The sequence below is a fragment of the Taudactylus pleione genome, unplaced genomic scaffold (genome assembly GCF_031769625.1).
Source record: "Taudactylus pleione unplaced genomic scaffold, aTauple2 ptg000317l, whole genome shotgun sequence".
Taxonomy (NCBI): Eukaryota; Metazoa; Chordata; class Amphibia; order Anura; family Myobatrachidae; genus Taudactylus; species Taudactylus pleione.
Window position 1 is genome coordinate 3614723 of NW_028284718.1, and position 14136 is coordinate 3628858.

The following is a 14136-nucleotide window of genomic DNA, read 5'->3' on the forward strand; positions in this document are numbered from 1 at the left end:
AAACTGCTAAAATTATTTGTAAGTACTTATCTGCACATAGCATGTGACATGTCTTGGGTTTTATCCATCAGAAAAACTCTGCTGGTCATCAGAAAACTTTGCACAGCAATTTCCAAGCAAGTATACTTAGAAAAATATTGACTATTAGGAAACATTTTATTTATGCTATATTTCCTCCTTGTATACATTAGTGACTGCTTTAAAAGAATACCATTTTCACATAAAAACAGTAAAGAAATCAAATAAACCACACTTATTTCAGTTGGCTCGTTGGTCTAGGGGTATGATTCTCGCTTTGGGTGCGAGAGGTCCCGGGTTCAAATCCCGGACGAGCCCTCTATTTCTTTTGTACAGTACATCTCATGGTTTATATATATCTGATTTTCTCAATTGGCTAAGTCAATAGCATCAACTGAGTTTTGTTTTTGCCATACTCCCAATAGAATTTGTACATACTTATGAATCTTGCCTTCATCATTTTTCAATTGCCTTTCTTCTATTTATGCATGATTTACACATAGCTTTTGACAAGTCTTGGGTTTTATCGATCAGACAAGTCCAAACTCTGTAGCCATTTTTAAATCTTGTCACTGCACTTTCCAAATAAGCACACAAAGAAAACTATCAATAGAATCTTACGGAAACATTTTAGTTGTTCTAAAAATAAGAGCATACTTATTCAAATTTCAACTGTATTGTGGTATATTAGGAAAACTGCAGGTTCCCTACTGTCTAGATAGCTTTGAATGTTTTAAAAGAATAGTCTCATTTTGAAACACAAAAAGTTCAAAAATGAAAGTGCAAGGTTTTCTTTTGCCTTTCTTCTGTGTCTGGAAGCATGATTTGAACATTGCATATGACAAGTCTTTAGCTTCGTCCATGAGAGAAGTCCAAACTCTGTAGGCACTCACAAATCTTGTCCCTGCACTTTTCCTATATGCATACTTAGAAAACTATCTACTGGACCATAAGGAAATATTTTATTTATTCTACATATTCATTTTTACATAAATGTATATGGTGGTTTTAAAAACAAAAAGCTATTTTCTTTAAATCAATTGAAAAATCAATAGAATAATGGTCAGGTAGGTGGCTTGTTGGTCTAGGGTTATGATTCTCGCTTAGGGTTGCGAGAGGTCCCAGGTTCAAATCGTGGACGAGCCCAAATTTTCAGATTCTTTGACATGGTTCCATTATCTTATTGAAGTCAATTTCCTGAGTGAATTTCAACTGAATGTTGTTTTTTCAAAACTCTCAAAATAGATTGGATTTACTTATTTGCACAATTGAATTTTGTTTTTTGTCAAACTGCTAATATTATTTGTAAGTACTTATCTGCACATAGCATGTGACATGTCTTGGGTTTTATCCATCAGAAAAACTCTGCTGGTCATCATAAAACTTTGCACAGCAATTTCCAAGCAAGTATACTTAGAAAAATATTGACTATTAGGAAACATTTTATTTCTGCTAATATTTCCTCCTTGAATACATTAGTGACTGCTTTAAAAGAATACCATTTTCACATAAAAACAGTTAAGAAATCAAATAAACCACACTTATTTCAGTTGGCTCATTGGTCTAGGGGTATGATTCTCGCTTTGGGTGCGAGAGTTCCCAGGTTCAAATCCCAGATGAGCCCTCTATTTCTTTTGTACAGTTCATCTCATGGTTTATATATATCTGATTTTCTCAATTGGCTAAGTCAATAGCATCAACTGAGTTTTGTTTTTGCCATACTCCCAATAGAATTTGTACATACTTATGAATCTTGCCTTCATCATTTTTCAATTGCCTTTCTTCTATTTATGCATGATTTACACATAGCTTTTGACAAGTCTTGGGTTTTATCGATCAGACAAGTCCAAACTCTGTAGCCATTTTTAAATCTTGTCACTGCACTTTCCAAATAAGCACACAAAGAAAACTATCAATAGAATCTTACGGAAACATTTTAGTTGTTCTAAAAATAAGAGCATACTTATTCAAATTTCAACTGTATTGTGGTATATTAGGAAAACTGCAGGTTCCCTACTGTCTAGATAGCTTTGAATGTTTTAAAAGAATAGTCTCATTTTGAAATGCAAAAAGTTCAAAAATGAAAGTGCAAGGTTTTCTTTTGCCTTTCTTCTGTGTCTTTAAGCATGATTTGTACATTGCATATGACAAGTCTTTAGCTTCGTCCATGAGAGAAGTCCAAACTCTGTAGGCACTCACAAATCTTGTCCCTGCACTTTTCCTATATGCATACTTAGAAAACTATCTACTGGACCATAAGGAAATATTTTATTTATTCTACAAATTCATTTTTACATAAATGTATATGGTGTTTTTAAAAACAAAAGCTATTTTCTTTAAATCAATTGAAAAATCAATAGAAAAATGGTCAGGTAGGTGGCTTGTTGGTCTATGGTTATGATTCTTGCTTAGGGTTGCGAGAGGTCCTAGGTTCAAATCGTGGACAAGCCCAAATTTTCAGATTCTTTGACATGGTTCCATTATCTTATTGAAGTCAATTTCCTGAGAGAATTTCAACTGAATTTTGTTTTTTCAAAACTCTCAAAATAGATTGGATTTACTTATTTGCAGAATTGAATTTTGTTTTATGTCAAACTGCTAATATTATTTGTAAGTACTTATCTGCACATAGCATGTGACATGTCTTGGGTTTTATCCATCAGAAAAACTCTGCTGGGCATCATAAAACTTTGCACAGCAATTTCCAAGCAAGTATACTTAGAAAAATATTGACTATTAGGAAATATTTTATTTATGATAATATTTCCTCCTTTTATACATTAGTGACTGCTTTAAAAGAATACAATTTTCACATAAAAACAGTTAAGAAATCAAACAAAATGTGCTTACTTGATGATTCTATGACTCTCACTTTGGGTGCGAGAGGTCCCGGGTTCAAATCCAGGACGAGCCTAACTTTTCAGATTCTTTGACATGGTTCCATTATCTTATTGAAGTCAATTTCCTGAGTGAATTTCAACTGAATGTTGTTTTTTCAAAACGCTCAAAATAAATTGGATTTACTTATTTGCACAATTGAATTTTGTTTTTTGTCAAACTGCTAAAATTATTTGTAAGTACTTATCTGCACATAGCATGTGACATGTCTTGGGTTTTATCCATCAGAAAAACTCTGCTGGTCATCATAAAACTTTGCACAGCAATTTCCAAGCAAGTATACTTAGAAAAATATTGACTATTAGGAAATATTTTATTTATGCTAATATTTCCTCCTTGTATACATTAGTGACTGCTTTAAAAGAATACCATTTTCACATAGAAACAGTTAAGAAATCAAATAAACCACACTTATTTCAGTTGGCTCGTTGGTCTAGGGGTATGATTCTCGCTTTGGGTGCGAGAGTTCCCGGGTTCAAATCCTGGACGAGCCCTCTATTTCTTTTGTACAGTACATCTCATGGTTTATATAAATCTGATTTTCTCAATTGGCTAAGTCAATAGCATCAACTGAGTTTTGTTTTTGCCTAACTCCCAATAGAATTTGTACATACTTATGAATCTTGCCTTCATCATTTTTCAATTGCCTTTCTTCTATTTATGCATGATTTACACATAGCTTTTGACAAGTCTTGGGTTTTATCGATCAGACAAGTCCAAACTCTGTAGCCATTTTTAAATCTTGTCACTGCACTTTCCAAATAAGCACACAAAGAAAACTATCAATAGAATCTTACGGAAACATTTTAGTTGTTCTAAAAATAAGAGCATACTTATTCAAATTTCAACTGTATTGTGGTATATTAGGAAAACTGCAGGTTACCTACTGTCTAGATAGCTTTGAAAGTTTTAAAAGAATAGTCTCATTTTGAAACACAAAAAGATCAAAAATGAAAGTGCAAGGTTTTCTTTTGCCTTTCTTCTGTGTCTGGAAGCATGATTTGTACATTGCATATGACAAGTGTTTAGCTTCGTCCATGAGAGAAGTCCAAACTCTGTATGCACTCACAAATCTTGTCCCTGCACTTTTCCTATATGCATACTTAGAAAACTATCTACTGGACCATAAGGAAATATTTTATTTATTCTACAAATTCATTTTTACATAAATGTATATGGTGTTTTTAAAAACAAAAAGCTATTTTCTTTAAATCAATTGAAAAATCAATAGAAAAATGGTCAGGTAGGTGGCTTGTTGGTCTAGGGTTATGATTCTCGCTTAGGGTTGCGAGAGGTCCCAAGTTCAAATCGTGGACGAGCCCAAATTTTCAGATTCTTTGACATGGTTCCATTATCTTATTGAAGTCAATTTCCTGAGTGAATTTCAACTGAATTTTGTTTTTTCAAAACTCTCAAAATAGATTGGATTTACTTATTTGCAGAATTGAATTTTGTTTTATGTCAAACTGCTAATATTATTTGTAAGTACTTATCTGCACATAGCATGTGACATGTCTTGGGTTTTATCCATCAGAAAAACTCTGCTGGGCATCATAAAACTTTGCACAGCAATTTCCAAGCAGTTATACTTAGAAAAATATTGACTATTAGGAAATATTTTATTTATGATAATATTTCCTCCTTTTATACATTAGTGACTGCTTTAAAATAATACAATTTTCACATAAAAACAGTTAAGAAATCAAATAAAATGTGCTTACTTGATGATTCTATGACTCTCACTTTGGGTGCGAGAGGTCCCGGGTTCAAATCCTGGACGAGCCCAAATTTTCAGATTCTTTGACATGGTTCCATTATCTTATTGAAGTCAATTTCCTGAGTGAATTTCAACTGAATGTTGTTTTTTCAAAACTCTCAAAATAGATTGGATTTACTTATTTGCACAATTGAATTTTGTTTTTTGTCAAACTGCTAAAATTATTTGTAAGTACTTATCTGCACATAGCATGTGACATGTCTTGGGTTTTATCCATCAGAAAAACTCTGCAGGCATCATAAAACTTTGCACAGCAATTTCCAAGCAAGTATACTTCGAAAAATATTTACTATTAGGAAATATTTCATTTATTCTAATATTTCCACCTTGTATACATTAGTGACTACTTTAAAATAATACAATTTTCACATAAAAACAGTTAAGAAATCAAATTAAACATGCTTACTTGATGACTCTATGATTCTCACTTTGGGTGCAAGAGGTCACGGGTTCAAATCCCGGACAAGCCCAAATTTTTAGATACTTTGACATGGTTCCATTATCTTATTGAAGTCAATTTCCAGAGTGAATTTCAACTGAATTTTGTTTTTTCAAAACTCTCAAAATAGATTGGATTTACTTATTTGCAGAATTGAATTTTGATTTTTGTCAAACTGCTAAAATTATTTGTAAGTACTTATCTGCACATAGCATGTGACATGTCTTGGGTTTTATCCATCAGAAAAACTCTGCTGGGCATCATAAAACTTTGTACAGCAATTTCCAAGCAAGTATACTTAGAAAAATATTGACTATTAGGAAATATTTTATTTATGCTAATATTTCCTCCTTGTATACATTAGTGACTGCTTTAAAAGAATACCATTTTCACATAAAATAGTTAAGAAATCAAATAAACCACCCTTATTTCAGTTGGCTCGTTGGTCTAGGGGTATGATTCTCGCTTTGGGTGCGAGAGGTCCCGGGTTCAAATCCTGGACGAGCCCTCTATTTCTTTTGTACAGTACATCTCATGGTTTATATAAATCTGATTTTCTCAATTGGCTAAGTCAATAGCATCAACTGAGTTTTGTTTTTGCCATACTCCCAATAGAATTTGTACATACTTATGAATCTTGCCTTCATCATTTTTCAATTGCGTTTCTTCTATTTATGCATGATTTACACATAGCTTTTGACAAGTCTTGGGTTTTATCGATCAGACAAGTCCAAACTCTGTAGCCATTTTTAAATCTTGTCACTGCACTTTCCAAATAAGCACACAAAGAAAACTATCAATAGAATCTTACGGAAACATTTTAGTTGTTCTAAAAATAAGAGCATACTTATTCAAATTTCAACTGTATTGTGGTATATTAGGAAAACTGCAGGTTCCCTACTGTCTAGATAGCTTTGAATGTTTTAAAAGAATAGTCTCATTTTGAAACACAAAAAGTTCAAAAATGAAAGTGCAAGGTTTTCTTTTGCCTTTCTTCTGTGTCTGGAAGCATGATTTGTACATTGCATATGACAAGTCTTTAGCTTCGTCCATGAGAGAAGTCCAAACTCTGTAGGCACTCACAAATCTTGTCCCTGCACTTTTCCTATATGCATACTTAGAAAACTATCTACTGGACCATAAGGAAATATTTTATTTATTCTACAAATTCATTTTTACATAAATGTATATGGTGTTTTTAAAAACAAAAAGCTATTTTCTTTAAATCAATTGAAAAATCAATAGAAAAATGGTCAGGTAGGTGGCTTGTTGGTCTAGGGTTATGATTCTCGCTTAGGGTTGCGAGAGGTCCCAGGTTCAAATCGTGGACAAGCCCAAATTTTCAGATTCTTTGACATGGTTCCATTATCTTATTGAAGTCAATTTCCTGAGTGAATTTCAACTGAATTTTGTTTTTTCAAAACTCTCAAAATAGATTGGATTTACTTATTTGCAGAATTGAATTTTGTTTTATGTCAAACTGCTAATATTATTTGTAAGTACTTATCTGCACATAGCATGTGACATGTCTTGGGTTTTATCCATCAGAAAAACTCTGCTGGGCATCATAAAACTTTGCACAGCAATTTCCAAGCAGGTATACTTAGAAAAATATTGACTATTAGGAAATATTTTATTTATGATAATATTTCCTCCTTTTATACATTAGTGACTGCTTTAAAATAATACAATTTTCACATAAAAACAGTTAAGAAATCAAATAAAATGTGCTTACTTGATGATTCTATGACTCTCACTTTGGGTGCGAGAGGTCCCGGGTTCAAATCCTGGACGAGCCCAACTTTTCAGATTCTTTGACATGGTTCCATTATCTTATTGAAGTCAATTTCCTGAGTGAATTTCAACTGAATGTTGTTTTTTCAAAACTCTCAAAATAGATTGGATTTACTTATTTGCACAATTGAATTTGTTTTTTGTCAAACTGATAAAATTATTTGTAAGTACTTATCTGCACATAGCATGTGACATGTCTTGGGTTTTATCCATCAGAAAAACTCTGCTGGTCATCATAAAACTTTGCACAGCAATTTCCAAGCAAGTATACTTAGAAAAATATTGATTATTAGGAAACATTTTATTTCTGCTAATATTTCCTCCTTGTATACATTAGTGACTGCTTTAAAAGAATACCATTTTCACATAAAAACAGTTAAGAAATCAAATAAACCACACTTATTTCAGTTGGCTCGTTGGTCTAGGGGTATGATTCTCGCTTTGGGTGCGAGAGGTCCCAGGTTCAAATTCCGGACGAGCCCTCTATTTCTTTTGTACAGTTCATCTCATGGTTTATATATATCTGATTTTCTCAATTGGCTAAGTCAATAGCATCAACTGAGTTTTGTTTTTGCCATACTCCCAATAGAATTTGTACATACTAATGAATCTTGCCTTCATCATTTTTCAATTGCCTTTCTTCTATTTATGCATGATTTACACATAGCTTTTGACAAGTCTTGGGTTTTATCGATCAGACAAGTCCAAACTCTGTAGCCATTTTTAAATCTTGTCACTGCACTTTCCAAATAAGCACACAAAGAAAACTATCAATAGAATCTTACGGAAACATTTTAGTTGTTTAGTAGCTGGGTGGCAACGTGGATCGGCTGGATAGCCGTGGGTGGACGCTGGTAGCTGGGTGGCTACATGGAGTGGCTGGATAGCCATGGGTGGACGCTGGTAGCTGGGTGGCTACGTGGAGTGGCTGAATAGCCGTGGGTGAGAGATGGTACCATGGAAGCTACTTGGTGCGGCCTGGGACCTGTGTGGAGAAGCTGGTAGCGTGGAAGCTACTTGGAGCAGCCTGGGAGCCGTAGGTGAGAGGCTGGTAGTGTGGAAGCTACTTGGAATGGCCTGGGAGCCTTAGGTGAGATTCTGGTAGCATGGATAGCTGAACACAGCAGGCTTATGGATAGCACTGGTCTAGGAACCAGCAGGAGCCTGGTCAGGGACATACTGGTACTCAGAGGAACAGCTATAGCACAAGTTGTACACCACGGGATGTAACGAGATGTTCAAGCACTGAGTGCTATTAGAGGAGGATCTATATACCTAGACTCTGGCAGCGATTGGTGGATACAGACAGGTGGTCTGGCAGTGGCATTCTGAATGGAGCAAGGCACAACATGCAGAGGGAGTAATCATCTCTGCAACCCTTGAGAATCAGGACCTCACCTGTGATTCCAATTAAGACTAGCAATGCTCACAGACAGCAGGGTCCAGGTGATTAATCAGTGTGGGGAGGAGAGCAGTCTGAACACACAGAGATGTCACAGCCAGCATGATTCAGCCTGAGCAGATGTCCCAGGAGAATTACAAACACAGATCCTTGGAGCAGCTGGCAGAGGTAAGTCACAAAAGGTAAATCTAGCCAGGATTGTGACAGTACCCCCCTGAACACCCAAATAAATACATAGGAGAACATTAAAAAATGAGACACCCAGGAAACTGAAAAATGTTCTTCCAAACATGACATTACAGGAGCTTCAAACATAGGAACACCATCACTCTTGAAACATCTCTTTAGACATCCTCTTAATTCTTACATTTATTGGGATACCAGGAGTGGAAATTCTTCAAAAGGGATGGTTCAAGACTTTCATCGATTCTTCTTTCTACTGCGAGAACGTTTTGTGCCAACCAACAGACATGGGATCTCTGGTAACTCCTGTGGAAATACATGACTGGAAAGGACAGGGTCAAATGGCAGATGGTTTTCAGGGAATGGAGAATTATCATATGCAGGATCGAGTTCAGACTCCGAGTCAGTAGCTAAAGGTAAAATCAAAGGTTTAGTAGGACTTGAACATTGATAGGACTCCTGGGAGGAATTAAGCGAAATATAACCAATTTTGATGGTGTTTGGGAGGTACCGCAGTATGAAGAGGACAAGGAGGTGGGCACACATCTCATGTTCAGGGAAGTGGAGGACTAAGCAGAGGATGATTCTTTAGTAGAACCGAGAGACTGCTTGGACCGATTTTCAGAACTGAGAATTTCACTAGAATTTCGTTTGACAGGTTTAAGACCAAATTCTTTAATAACAGCTTCACTGAAAGTCTTTATTTTTAGAAGCACAGGATCTTTAGACTCGATGAGAGGATTGGCCTAGTCCAATGCCTTACCTCTAAAGGAAGAGAGAAGGTACTTAGCAAAGTTGGTAGGAGTGATACCACAAGCTGGATCTGCTTCCATGATTGCGGCATATTGCTCCAGTAATGCAAAGTATAGTGATAAGTCCCCATCAAAATAGATGCATCCTGGAGTATGCGATGAAGTTTGTGTGTTCGAGGAGTGTGGAGCACATTCAGGTGCAGGGCTGGAAGAGACTTGAGGATGCTCCGATTGATGAGGAGTCAAAACAACTGAAGTTGACAGCTGTTCAGTACTTGGACCAACTAAAGGAACTGGAAGGAGTCATGAGGAGCCAGAGACAGCAGCTTCAACAATCGAGGCTGAAAACAGACTACAGAAACGGTCATCCTCTGGAACGATATTAGCAGGAGACGTTGAACAGGAACCATGATCAGATTTTGTAGTACAAGACACTTCTCCATGGTAACTGGAACTTGAAACCCCCTCCTGAGGCATTAGACTTGAGACCCCCTCCTGGGGTGTGCGACTTGAGACCCCCTCCTGGGGTGTGAGACTTGAGACCCCCTCCTGGGGTGCGAGACTTGAGACCCCCTCCTGGGGTGCGAGACTTGAAACCCCCTCCTGGGGTGCGAGTCTTGAGATCCCCTTCTGGAATGAGGCACTTGAATTCTCCTCCTGGGGAATAGCACTAGAAACCCCATTCTGTGGAATGAGACTTGAGACCCCTTCCTGGGGTGCGAGACTTGAGACCCCCTCCTGGGGTGTGAGACTTGAGACCCCCTCCTGGGGTACAAGACTTGAAACCCCCTCCTGGGGTATGAGACCTGAGATCCCCTTCTGGAATGAGGCACTTGAATTCCCCTCCTGGGGAGTAGTACTAGAAACTTCATCCTGGGGTATGAGACTTGAGACCCCCTCCTGGGGTGGGAGACTTGAGACACCCTCCTGGGGTGTGAGACTTTAAACCCCCTCCTGGGGTGCGATACTTGAGACCCCTTCCTGGGGTGTGAGACTTGAGACCCCTTCCTGGGGTGCGAGACTTGAGACCCCCTCCTGGGGCATAATTCTTGTAACCCTCTCCTGAGGTGAGAGACCTAAGGTCCCCTCCTGGAGTACAGAACTTGACACTCCCTGTTGGAGTATGGGACCCAAAATCCCCTTCTGGGGAAGCTGACTCGACTTTTCCTTTTGGGGTATGGTACATGAACCCCCCTTTTGGGATGCGAGGACAGAGACTTCCTCCTGGGGTGAGTGACTCGAAACCCCTTCTTGGGTTACGAGACTTGAGGACCCTCCTGGGGTTGAGACTCTGGAGACCCCTCCTGGGGTTGCCAACTCGAGTCCCCTACCGGAACAGGCAGAATCCTGGCTGGGACCGGAACAGGCAGAATGCGGGCTGGGACCAGAACAGGCAGAATCCGGGACAGGACCGGGACATGCAGATTCCGGGACAGGACCGGAACAGGCAGAATCTGGTCGGGACCAGAACAGACAGAATCCGGGATGGGGCCGGAACAGGCAGAATCCAGGCTGGGAACAGAACAGGCAGAATCTGGGCTGGGACTGGAACAGGCAGAATCCTGAACGGGACCGGAACATGCAGAATCCGGGATGGGACCGGAACAGGCAGAATCCGGGACGGAGCCGGAACAGGCAGAATCTGGGATGGGGCCAGAACAGGCAGAATGCGGGATGGGGCCGGAACAGGCATTGAGACATTGACACCTGGAACCAATGCTGGAATTGCAAAGGGAACAGTCTTTGATAAAGTGGTCAGAAGCTCCACAATAGCGACAGAGATGTAAATCTTTACACCGCTGGTGTTCAGCCACAGAGAACTGGGAGCGTGGGTAACTTCGATGTCTCACTTTATTTGGCATGAAAGAATCTTTGGTTCTTTGAGATTCCAAGACAAAGTTTTTAGTTGAGACAGAGGTAGCTCTAAGAAATTCAGGAATGATCTGAAAGATTTTGCCGAGTAGAGCCTGTAGCTGTTCCAGCAGTTGATGGAGAGTAGTTAGGGGTTCAGGTAAGATTTGAGTATCATCTAGCCGGTTAGTCAGAATTTGCAGAAGCTGTAGTACTTGATGCTGTACCGCCTCCTGTGAATCCAAGAGACGCTGGTAGCTGGGTGGCTATCTGGAGTGGCTGGATAGCCATGGGTAGACACTGGTAGCTGGGTGACTACGTGGAGTGGCTGGATAGCCGTGGGTGAATGCTGGTAGCTGGGTGGCTACGTGGAGCGGCTGGATAGCTGTGGGTAGACGTTGGTAGCTGGGTGGCTACGTGGAGTGGCTAGATAGCCGTGGGTAGACGCTGGTAGCTGGGTGACTACGTGGAGTGGCTGGATAGCTGTGGGTGAGAGATAGTTGAGTGGAAGCTTCTTGGTGCGGCCTGGGAGCATGTGGAGAAGCTGGTAATGTGGAAGCTACTTGGAGCGGCCTGGGAGCCATAGGTGAGAGGCTGGTAGCGTGGAAGCTACTTGGAACGGCCTGGGAGCCGTAGGTGAGAGGCTGGTAGCGTGGATAGCTGAACGCAGCAGGCTTATGGATAGCACTGGTCTAGGAACCAGCAGGAGCCTAGGACATACTGGTACTCAGAGGTACAGCTATAGCACAAGTTGTACACCACGGGACGTAACAAGATGTTCAAGCACTGAGTGCTATTAGAGGAGGATCTATATACCTAGAGTCTGGCAGCGATTGGTGGATACAGACAGGTGGTCTGGCAGTGGCATTCTGAGTGGAGCAAGGCACAACATGCAGAGGGAGTAATCATCTCTGCAGCCCTTGAGAATCAGAACCACACCTGTGATTCCAATTAAGACTAGCAATGCTCACAGACAGAACAGGGTCCAGGTGATTAATCAGTGTGGGGAGGAGAGCAGTCTGCACACACAGATGTCAAAGCCAGCATGATTCAGCCAGAGCAGATGTCCCAGGAGAATTACAAACACAGATCCATGGAGCAGCTGGCAGAGGTAAGTCACAAAAGGTAAAAACTAGCCAGGATTGTGACAGTGAGTACTTCACAGTTTCCGGATGTTGTCACAGAAATCTGGCATCATGTGCAGCATCATTCACAGCTAAGAAATTGTGCAGTTATTTATGTTTCCATATATAATATCATATCCTATGTGTTGTTGAACGTGACAGAGGTACACATTTTACAGGGAAGGTATTACAAGCAATATGTCAATATATGTGTTTATAAAAAAAAGCTAAATTTAATGTGTAAACACTAACATTGAGTACAAGTTAGATAAGGTGGGTATGGAGACTACCATGAGTTGACTGGGGGCTTTTACCTCTGGTTTAGTATAACATCCACACCACTCCAAAGCGATCACTTAACCTGTGCCTTATGAGCTACTTTTTGGAAAACTGCCTATCCTTATTGTAAGTCCAGCAACAGACTGGCCACTGTTATATGATTTAACTATGGACTATGTTATACAATTCTCACAGCATCTGAAGAAAAGCAAGGAAAGCTTATGAAGAGACTCCCAGAAGAACCTTGTCATGGAGTCCAGTCTGGAGACTATGTATAGGTGAGAAATTTCTTATGTTCTGGTTGTCTCATAGATCGCTGGCAAGGCCCGTTCCAGGTTCTGCTAACAACCTCAATGTGGCTGAAAAGGACAATTGGATTCACAAAATCTCACTGCAAGAAGGTTGCCGACCCGGCGGTGAGGTCAGTTAAAGCCAAAGAAGACGCAGATAAAGACATTGACTGTGATTTAAATCTAATAAACTTATTTGATGATGGGCCTGATTAGAGCCACAGTTCAGGCCAAGATAAGGTTCACAGAATTGGGGACAGTATTAGTAATGTTCTGCGGGTTGAGAACAAAGAAAAGGAAAGGTGGCTATTGGTGATCAAATCTCTGTGTATCCATTGATTGGGAAAGTTATTTTTTTTCCATTTAAATTTTTGTATTTTTTATAGTGAATATTAGCTAACAAGGACTGCTGACTGATGAGGACGGTGTGGACAGTTATCCTAAGGGTACTGCCGGGATCATATTGGTAGACTCCACTCCTATTTTAAAACTCATGATCTTATTGGATATGGTTTTAATCACATTAAGAGGGGTATTCAATATGAAACGTTAACTTCACTGCCGAAGTTAATGTTTCATATCGGAGTTTTTTTTCTGCGTTGTCTGGTGCGTGCTCCCGCTTATCCCCGTATTCAATATAAAATTAACAAATACGGGAAACTCCGAAGTTGGATTTGCGTAAAATTACGAATTTTTCCTTAAAATAATTGGAAGACCCCCCTAAAGTTGTAAAAACATGGGGGATTGCTATGGGTACCCCCGTTTTAGCCTTTAATTGAAAGTCGGGGATTTAAATAGCCGCAGCAGGTGCTTTTTTCCCGACATTGAAGAAGTGATGCAGAAGAGCACTTAAGTTATTTTTTTCGTTTTTTTAAGTGGTCCCATAAAATTTGGGGTACATGAAAATGGGTACTAGCATATTTTGGTGTCCCTAAAGTAAGTTTTTAAAAATTCTGCATTTGTGCACCTGCCGCTATAATTCTATTCTAGAAAACACCTGCCGCATACATGCAGAATAGCCCTGAACCTATTTGCCTATTGTTTAACAATTTTTTCCCATTTTTTTTTTTGGCACCCCAATTTTTAAATTAATTTTTTTGGGTGTCCCTATTTTTTTTTTAAACTTTTTTTGACACAGTTCTTTTTTAAATGTCAATCTCAGGGGTGCAGGCTATTTTTTCTAAGCCTGCACCCCTAAACCCCAATTCTGCACTTTTTTTCGACACCTATTCAATGGTGAAAAGTTATCACCTTTTTTTATCAAAGACTTTTCAAAACTGCAATAAGTCTTTGATATTGAATACAGTGTAAAACTAAAACTAGTGATAT

The 14136-nt window shown here is 39.1% G+C and overlaps 3 non-coding genes across 3 annotated transcripts; all 3 read left to right on the forward strand.

Annotated features, from left to right (window-relative positions):
- The first annotated feature begins 264 nt into the window (after positions 1–264).
- On the forward strand, positions 265–336 carry TRNAP-UGG (transfer RNA proline (anticodon UGG)). Its single transcript has one exon. It is a non-coding gene; the product is annotated as a tRNA-Pro (tRNA).
- A 3002-nt stretch (positions 337–3338) lies between these two features.
- TRNAP-UGG (transfer RNA proline (anticodon UGG)) lies at positions 3339–3410 on the forward strand. Its single transcript has one exon. It is a non-coding gene; the product is annotated as a tRNA-Pro (tRNA).
- Positions 3411–5568: 2158 nt separating this feature from the next.
- On the forward strand, positions 5569–5640 carry TRNAP-UGG (transfer RNA proline (anticodon UGG)). The gene has a single exon. It is a non-coding gene; the product is annotated as a tRNA-Pro (tRNA).
- The last annotated feature ends 8496 nt before the right edge of the window (positions 5641–14136 follow it).